This window comes from Taudactylus pleione, unplaced genomic scaffold, assembly GCF_031769625.1.
Source record: "Taudactylus pleione unplaced genomic scaffold, aTauple2 ptg000400l, whole genome shotgun sequence".
Lineage (NCBI taxonomy): Eukaryota > Metazoa > Chordata > Amphibia > Anura > Myobatrachidae > Taudactylus > Taudactylus pleione.
Window position 1 is genome coordinate 2495206 of NW_028284802.1, and position 10375 is coordinate 2505580.

Genomic DNA, 10375 nt, shown 5'->3' on the forward strand with positions numbered 1-10375 from the left:
GACATTGCTTCCGGGACGCGGCGGCCAGCATGTAGTCTGGCCCCCCAGTGACAGGTGAGATCTATGTATGTTTGTTTGATTTGGCGCCACACTCCCTATTTAACTGTGACACCCATGAAACGGACACCCCTAGGACTGTGAGGGGTTAATACCACTTTGGGCAAGGAAGGAGTTAATACATGTCTCCCCAGCACGTGTGAAGCAAGGGGACAGCTGGTGCTGATTGGATGAGCCTGTCCTGTCTCTCAAGCGGGGGGTGTGGTCAGGTGCCCGCGAAGAAGAGGGTGAAATATAGAGGGCGTGCCAGGAGCTGAGGAGAAGTGTGGCGTGCAGCACGAGGACAGCGGGCAGAGACCGCCAAGCTGCAAAGCTCTAGTGGAGTGTGGAGCAGCCGAGCCGGGAGCGTGGACGCCGGGGACCCGCGGAAGATAGACCGGGTCAGGTGAGCCACAGCAACGAAGAGCAGCACACCATTAAGGCGTCCAGTGCAGCAGCAAGAGCCGCTCGTGGAGGTACACAGCCACAGTGGCAACATGCAGTACAGGGTAATCATCCCCCCTGCCCCATACCACAGCAGCAGCCATCATAGGGTAACTTCAAAGCACCCTAATTTCAGTTATACTACTTATAAGAGAAGTCGCTGTCCTATTGTGATTTATAACTTTTTCTGCCAACCACAAGATGGCCACCGATTAACTGCAGTATAGACATACAGCTCCAGCAGTGGAAAAGTTACATAGCCTTGCACCAGAGGTAGCTACAGGAGTGGTGAGTGGAAGATTGATTGCACCACAGGCAGAGCTGCACTGACACTCAGTAGTACTGGACTTTCTCATACCTTGTTGCAAATAGCAGAACCTCAGTGTTACTTTCACTTTCAGTATATAGGAGTTATCTGCTTCACTGACCAAGCTCACCAATATTTACCCTGCATGTTTTCCGGATCACACCAAGACTGTCCTATTTCACAGCACAGTGATTCTTTGATACTTGAAAGCTGGAATACACTACTGAAAGGAGATAATATAGCCCTTCAACCTGGGATAGAACTGCGGGACACTTTACAGTAACAGTTGTTTAGGAATATTGAATAACCTGATTGCCTGAGAATTGAATGTGCTTATAGAGCGAAAAGTGGAATTAACATTCAGTGACTGAATTGCTATACTGTGTACAGGACTTCCATATACACATTGGCGATTCTTCCCTCCCAGATTTAATACTAACAAATGCTACACTAAGTGGGACTAGTACCATGGTCAACTTAAACTGATCTATAAGAGCTCCACCAGCTGCAGCAGCGAAGACGGGTAGGAATACAGTGTTTTGTGTTTAAGGTCATCTGGACATTGAAACTGTTAGTTTAGTACTGACATCATTGCTGAATTGTTTTCTTGTAGTGTGCAACCGTTTGAGATAAGAATGTATGCTCAATACTGAATTCAACTGTGAATAGTAACGTAAAAGTTGCCTTACATTGTATGGTCATACTGCCGAAGTATTATTACACCAATCCGTATGGTGCCGTGCAAATGCCATTGTTTTTATGTGTAATCTCATTATTGATGTTTTTTCCCACTGATGCAATACAAAGGCTGCCTCATTGAGTGAGGTGTGTTATTTATGCAAGTGCCCTGCCGACTCTCTAATAAACCTGTGTTCACAAATTAAAAACCACAAGCTGCCTCGTCACCCCTTCATGTGCTTCCATTACTCTCACCTCTCCGTAAGTCGAGTGAAGATTGAACCACAACACACAAGGTAAACTCTTTACTTACGTAAAGTCAAGGTTACCACAACTGGCGTCACGAACAGGATTAACGGAGTCCAAAGTGAGAAGGTTGGAAGTATAGAAGAGCCATGTCTACCGATCCACCAACCCAGGCAGTACCGCCTGCTGGCGCAGGAGCACCGATCAACCCACCTGTGGCACAGATCAATCCTATCACGCTCCCCTATTACTTCGGAGCCCCGTGGCTCCCCACGTATTCTGGTGAGGACCATGGCACAGAAGGAAGCACTCTCACCGAGTTTAAAAGGAAGATGACCTCTATGTTCCGTTTGTACCCACTAAGTGATCAGCAGCAGGTCGAGATACTCATTGGGCAATTGAAAAATTCGGCACTCAGGGAAGTGACGTCCTGGCCCGCCAGAGAAAAACAGAACGTAGAACAAGTCCTTAAACGACTAGCGACCACTTTTGATGCCCGTACCTTATCCACCTTGAAAATGAGGTTATATGCATGTAAACAAAAACCTGGGGAGAGTCTGCGTGACTACGCCCTCACCCTGCAGGAGGCCTTGAGGGCAATCCAGGCTGTCGATCAGGAAGAAGTCAGGAACCCGGATGAGACCTTGGTCACCCAATTGATAGAGGGAGCTAACAGAGAAGGAACATGAGTTCAACTGCGACTACTGCGACTACAACTTCCGACGCATACTTTCTTAGACTTTAAAGAAGCGGCTATCAAAATGTTGGGCACGGTCGAAGAGCATAATACGGAATTCCCAGAATTACCAAGTCAGTCCTACTCGGCAGAAGCTGGCTTACGGAATGCATGTCAGGCACCCAAAGAAACCAACCCCGCCTCCCATGGGCTGCAGCTGCCATCCCCTGACCCAATACAACTGTTGAGGAAACAGATGGAAGAAATGACATTGGGAATGGCAGAGATACGTAGGGAGGTGCATAGCCTAGCTCAATCCCAACCGGCGGATTATGAAGAGCCGCGGTGGCGGCCGAGAAGACAAAGGGCTGATGACTGGTGGGAACCACCCCGGGGACAAGGGAGAAGATCAACAGATCGGTTTGATGCTCAAGGCCGTCCCATCTGCAGGCGGTGCCAGAAGGCAGGTCATGTGGAGAGACACTGCTTGCAAGAGGAGACGTTAAACTGCAACACCCCGAGGGTGGGGGTCAAGCCTCGGGGAGAACAGGAAGAGTAGACCCAAATCCTGAAGAGTGGTGGCCCCGGTATGTCGGGACGTGTCCGACAATCCCAATTGTCATAAATGGCGTGGAAGTTTTGGCCATGTTAGACACAGGATCCCAAATCACCACCATACAGCTACCTGCTTTTCAATGCTATTGGAAGGAGGGGCAGTTGCTGATGCCACCTCCCTCATGGCTGCAACTAATTGCTAGTAACGGACTGGGGATCTCCTGCGTGGGGTACTGGGAGGCTAATATGCAGATCGGAGAAACCCTCCTTCCACTACAGGGATGTCTGATCACTGAGAGCAGTGAAGCTAAAGTAGCACCGGTGATTCTAGGAATGAACGTCTTACAGCAATGTCCAGAGGAGCTATTGGCCACACTAAGGAGTGAATTGTCTCAGTTGGTCACCGGGGAGCGAAGAATCATACAGAAGACTATCAGGGTGCTTCAAGGTCACCAGAGGTTCACCCATAATGAGGGAGAGATTGGAAAGGTTAGACTAATGGATAGTACGCCCATCAAATTGCAACCCAATTCAGAGACCATCCTCTGGGGCAAGGCACGATGCGGACCAGCTGGCAGAAGCTATGAGGCCTTAATTGAACCCTGTTTAACGTCCGCTCGCCAGGAGGCGGTAGTAGCCAGTACCCTAGTCACTGTGAAGAACGGACGAGTCCCAGTGCGGATCTTAAATCCCCATAATTACGCAATCAAGTTGTATCGACGCCAGCCACTGGCCTGATTATTGTGGACCTCATTTCAAGATGTCGTATATCCATCCTTACAAGCTAATCAGTGTCAAGTAACCACGGAGAGTAGTACAGCTGATGAGCAGGAAGATGAATGGTGGGCAGAGATTCAGGTAGGGGATGGCAGTACACCGAGAGACCATAAGGCCGGAATCCTCCAGGTTGTGAAGAATAATGCTGAGACTTTCAGCCATAGCCCTACAGATCTAGCTATCGTGAAGGAGATACACCATCGTATCCTGACAGGGGATGCCCCACCCATAAAGGAGCGGCATCACCCATTGGCACCAGCGCTATATCAGCCCGTACGGCAACTGTTGGAGGACATGAAGAGCAATGGCATCATCAGAGAGAGTCACAGCCCATGGGCAGCCCCATTGGTGTTAGTTCGCAAAAAGGATGGCCAGCTAAGATTCTGTGTAGACTACAGGAAGCTGAATGCTATCACACATAAGGATGCCTATCCTCTACCCCGAATTGAGGAGTCTCTGACGGCGCTTAAATCTGCCAAATATTTCTCAACCCTAGATTTGACCAGCGGCTACTGGCAGGTTCAGATGAAGGAAGAGGACAAGGAGAAGACTGCCTTCGTCACACCAATGGGGCTCTATGAATTCAACCGTATGCCATTTGGCTTATGCAATGCTCCCGCCACCTTCCAACGCGTGATGGAGCATTGTCTAGGCCATAGGAATTTCGATGTGGTTCTCCTATATTTGGATGTCATTATCATCTTTTCAAAAACCTACTCTGACCATCTGCAACACTTACGGGAGGTTTTCCAACAGCTGACTAGATTCGGTCTGAAGCTGAAGCCATCCAAGTGCCACCTGCTCAAGCCCCGAGTTCAGTACTTAGGTCACATTGTAAGCCCTGAGGGTGTGACCCCGGACCCCGAAAAGGTGAAAGCGGTATTGGAATGGCCCATCCCGCTGACAGTCAAAGATGTCCGACGGTTCCTTGGATTTGTAGGATATTATCGACGGTTTGTGAAGAACTTTGCCGCCCCTCTATTAGAAATTCTACGAGGGATCCCTAAGGATAAGTATAACAAACGAATTCCCATAGAGTGGACGACTGAACGACAGACAGCCTTCGACCTGCTGAAGAAAGTCTTGACAGAGGCCCCTGTGCTGGCCTACCCAGATTACAACCACCCGTTCCGGCTGTACACGGATACCAGCAAGCAAGGGTTGGGAGCTGTACTTGCCCAAGTTCAGGAAAATCAAGAGCGTGTGATCGCTTACGCTAGTCGCAGTCTACGTCCAACCAAACGGAATGACGCCAATTACAGCGCCTACAAACTCGAGTTTCTTGCCTTGGTGTGGGCAGTGACAGAAAAATTCAGAGACTATCTAGCGGCAACACCGTTTGTAGCTTATACGGACTGTAACCCACTGGCTCATCAAGCCACCACCCCTCTAGGAGCTTTGGAACAAAGGTGGTCCTCCAGACTGGCCAACTACCAGTTCAAAGTAGTATACAGAAGTGGGCGAAGTAACGCGAATGCCGATGCACTCTCCCGGCTACAGACGGGCGAAAGTGAATTGGAAGGAATAGACAGGTGGGAGCAGATTGAAACTCCCAACTTCAGTTTGAAAAGAAGAGCACCAGAACAGAATGCTATGGTTCCCATCCCTGCGAGAGTGCAGGAAGTTCAGGGCGTGGAGATGGAAGGAGATTGGACTGTCTGGCAGGACGCAAGCCCAACCTTAAAAAGGGTGAAACAGTTGCTGGCCTCTCGTCAGGGGTTGACCCGAATTCAGAGACAAGCTGCAACCCCGGACCTAATCCAATTGTGGCGGCAAAAGGACCGTTTGACATTGCGAAGAGGCCTATTGCTACGACAGAGCACAGATCCAAAGACACATCTGTTGATTGAGCAGTTAGTGGTGCCCCCTGCGAAAATCGATCTTATCCTACGGGCCTATCATGATCACTGGCCATTTCGGCTGTCAAAAGACCGAGACGACCCTACGTCGAAGATTTTACTGGGGGAATATGCGTCAGGATGTGGAAGACTGGTGCAAATCTTGCGACATATGCACAGCACGTAGACCGGCTCCATCAGAAGAGAAAGCACCACTGCACCCCATTGTTACCCGACAACCACTAGAACTCGTAACTATCGACCATGTGAAGCTAGAACCAAGTAGCAATGGATATCAATATGCTGTAACCATAATTGACCATTACACCAAGTTTGCCGTTGTACTGCCAGTTCGGGATCTCACAACAAAGACGACAGCAGAAATCGTCTGGCGAGCATTTGTACGGCCCTACGGGTACCCTGCTAGTATTCTGACGGATCAGGGGCCTGCGTTTGAAGCCCTACTCTTCCAAGAACTATGCCAGTTGTACGGGTGTGTGAAATTACGCACTACAGCATACCATCCTCAGGGCAACGGGGCCTGCGAAAGGATGAACCAAACTGTGATAAATTTACTCCGAGCTGTACCCCTTCCACAAAGCCGTGAGTGGCCCACTCTGCTAGCAGAACTGATCTTTGTCTACAACAACACTGTGCACAGCTCCACAGGATACAGGCCATATTATCTGCTTTTTGGACGATCTGGGAAACTACCCGCTGACGTTCACTTAGGCCTGGCTTCGGATGATGCCACAGATTCTTGCTTCCAAGGGGATTGGGTCGTAGAACACCAGCGTAGATTACTGACTGCTCGAGCTCTTGTGGACCAACGTATGGATGAAATCCGTGATCGACAAAAGGATCGATACGATGCGACCGCACATGCCCGACCATTAACCGTAGGAGATATCGTGCTAAAGCGAACTAATCGGCGGCACAGCAAATTGGATTCGCAATGGGAGCCTGATCCATATGTAGTTACCGGCATTCCCAACGCTGAAATAGCCGTGTACCAGATTGATAAAGTAGAAGGTGGTCAACCGAAAGTTGTACATCGGGATCAACTCAAATTGTGCCCTAACCCTCACAGAGCTCCAGAATTACTACCTGATTCTCCACCATCACACCCAGCCCGAGATCAGTTGTCGATGCTAAATGACCCATTGAGTCTTGTCCTGAGTATGTATTGGCCTGTCATGGCCGGTTCCCCGACCCTAGAAATGAGGCAATCGCCTGTGGTTGAGGAAGTCATTGCAGATGTCCCTGAAATTGGTGAAGTGAGACGCTCGACCAGGAGCACCCAAGGAATACTGCCCACGCGTTACAGACAATAGAGAGGTCGGTAGAGGCACCTTTAGTACTGTTTATATTTTCCTGATTGCACTAATCTGTTTGACATTGATATGTTGTATTTATGTGTACATTTGTGCTAGTGTGATAGTTAATGGTTAGGCGTAGTCAGGGTCATGATCTATTTATCCTTTGTTCATTGATGACCAGGATTTGTGACTTACAGATGCCAATACTCTGTTATTTGGGAATTATCCTTTGTTCTGTTTCCCTTTATTATTGGACCAAGCGTGAGGACACGCATCATTTCAGTATGAAGGGATGTGACACCCATGAAACGGACACCCCTAGGACTGTGAGTGGTTAATACCACTTTGGGCAAGGAAGGAGTTAATACATGTCTCCCCAGCACGTGTGAAGCAAGGGGACAGCTGGTGCTGATTGGATGAGCCTGTCCTGTCTCTCAAGTGGGGGGTGTGGTCAGGTGCCCGCGAAGAAGAGGGTGAAATATAGAGGGCGTGCCAGGAACTGAGGAGAAGTGTGGCGTGCAGCACGAGGACAGCGGGCAGAGACCGCCAAGCTGCAAAGCTCTAGTGGAGTGTGGAGCAGCCGAGCCGGGAGCGTGGACGCCAGGGACCCGCGGAAGATAGACCGGGTCAGGTGAGCCACAGCAACGAAGAGCAGCACACCATTAAGGCATCCAGTGCAGCAGCAAGAGCCGCTCGTGGAGGTACACAGCCACAGTGGCAACACGCAGTACAGGGTAATCATCCCCCCTGCCCCATACCACAGCAGCAGCCATCATAGGGTAACTTCAAAGCACCCTAATTTCAGTTATACTACTTATAAGAGAAGTCGCTGTCCTATTGTGATTTATAACTTTTTCTGCCAACCACAAGATGGCCACCGATTAACTGCAGTATAGACATACAGCTCCAGCAGTGGAAAAGTTACATAGCCTTGCACCAGAGGTAGCTACAGGAGTGGTGAGTGGAAGATTGATTGCACCACAGGCAGAGCTGCACTGACACTCAGTAGTACTGGACTTTCTCATACCTTGTTGCAAATAGCAGAACCTCAGTGTTACTTTCACTTTCAGTATATAGGAGTTATCTGCTTCACTGACCAAGCTCACCAATATTTACCCTGCATGTTTTCCGGATCACACCAAGACTGTCCTATTTCACAGCACAGTGATTCTTTGATACTTGAAAGCTGGAATACACTACTGAAAGGAGATAATATAGCCCTTCAACCTGGGATAGAACTGCGGGACACTTTACAGTAACAGTTGTTTAGGAATATTGAATAACCTGATTGCCTGAGAATTGAATGTGCTTATAGAGAGAAAAGTGGAATTAACATTCAGTGACTGAATTGCTATACTGTGTACAGGACTTCCATATACACATTGGCGATTCTTCCCTCCCAGATTTAATACTAACAAATGCTACACTAAGTGGGACTAGTACTATGGTCAACTTAAACTGATCTATAAGAGCTCCACCAGCTGCAGCAGCGAAGACGGGTAGGAATACAGTGTTTTGTGTTTAAGGTCATATGGACATTGAAACTGTTAGTTTAGTACTGACATCATTGCTGAATTGTTTTCTTGTAGTGTGCAACCGTTTGAGATAAGAATGTATACTCAATACTGAATTCAACTGTGAATAGTAACGTAAAAGTTGCCTTACATTGTATGGTCATACTGCCGAAGTATTATTACACCAATCCGTATGGTGCCGTGCAAATGCCATTGTTTTTATGTGTAATCTCATTATTGATGTTTTTTCCCACTGATGCAATACAAAGGCTGCCTCATTGAGTGAGGTGTGTTATTTATGCAAGTGCCCTGCCGACTCTCTAATAAACCTGTGTTCACAAAATAAAAACCACAAGCTGCCTCGTCACCCCTTCATGTGCTTCCATTACTCTCACCTCTCCGTAAGTCGAGTGAAGATTGAACCACAACACACAAGGTAAACTCTTTACTTACGTAAAGTCAAGGTTACCACATAACACCATGCTTTGATACTTAAGGGGCCTATCCATTAGGCGACCTTAAAAACTGAACGACTAGCGTTCAGTCCTTCAGGTCGCCTAGGTGCGGTGCCCACACTGAACGGAGTTCACTGAACGTCATTCAGTGCAGGAGACAGACCTCCTATCTGAGAACATGCCGAACCTGACGATCATCGTCAGGTTGACGGGCATGTTCCACAGATAGTCGGCGTCGGCAGGGACCCAGCGTGCACGCGCATCGCTGGTCCTTGCCGGCTATCCATTAGATGACTTTCTGAACGAAGTGACCAAAACCTCCTGGTTTTGGTCGGATCATTCAAAAAGTAATCTGATGGATAGGCCCCTTTACTCTGTGCTCATGATGAAGGTGGTTTGCCACTGAAACGGCCGTCGGGCTCTTTGAATATATGCATATGGTCACCAGGCACTGATACGTATAACAGGAATCTACTGCATAGGATGTGACGTGCATTTGTGTAAACCTGATTAAGCATGGCTGTGTTTTAATACATTCCATTTTACATGCATGAAGTTAAGTGTGCTGGTCTCGTTTTTTGATCCCTTGGGATTGAATATGATATATGCTACAATATGTGACCTCAGCATTCGCTAATTCTAGTAAGTGTGTGCGGTTCTTCTTTGTGGATTTTTACACATAAATATATATATATATATATATAAAATTAGGTGAGTACAGGAGCTTATATGTGTGTGTGTGTAAATATATATATATATATACAGTCAGGTCCATAAATATTGGGACATTGACAGAATTTTCATATTTTGTCCTCAGTTCACCACCACAATGGCTTTGAAATGAAACAAACAAGATGTGATTTAACTGCAGACTTTCAGATTTAATTTCAGGGTAATTACATCCAAATCAGGTGAATGGTGTAGGAATTAAAATGGTTTCTATATGTGCCTCCCACTTTTTAAGGGGCCAAAAGTAATGGGACAAACTAAACAATCCTAAATCTAACTTTCACTTTTTAATACTTTGGTGGCAAAACCTTTGCAGGCAATTACAGCCTGAAGTCTGGAATGCATAGACATCACCAGATGCTGGGTTTCATTCCTGGTGATGCTCTGCCAGGCCTCTACTGCAAATGCCTTCAGTTCCTGCTTGTACTTGGGGCATTTTCCCTTCAGTTTTGTCTTCATCAAGTGAAATGCATGCTCAATCAGATTCAGGTCAGGGGATTGACTTGGCCATTGCATAACATTCCACTTTTTAGCCTTAAAAAACTCTTTGGATGCTTTTGCAGTATGCTTCGGGTCATTGTCCATCTGCACTGTGAAGCACTGTCCAATGAGTTCTGAAGCATTTGACTGAATATGAGCATATAATATTGCCTGAAACACTTCAGAATTCATTCTGCTGCTTTTGTCAGCAGTCACATCATCAATAAATACAAGGGAACCAGTTCCATTGGCAGCCATACATGCCCACACCATGACACTACCACCACAATGCTTCACTGATGAGCTGGTATGTTTTGGATC

The 10375-nt window shown here is 47.5% G+C and overlaps 1 pseudogene; it reads left to right on the plus strand.

The window, feature by feature from the left end:
* The first annotated feature begins 1860 nt into the window (after positions 1 to 1860).
* On the plus strand, positions 1861 to 2946 carry LOC148506514 (uncharacterized; annotated as a pseudogene).
* Positions 2947 to 10375: the final 7429 nt, after the last annotated feature.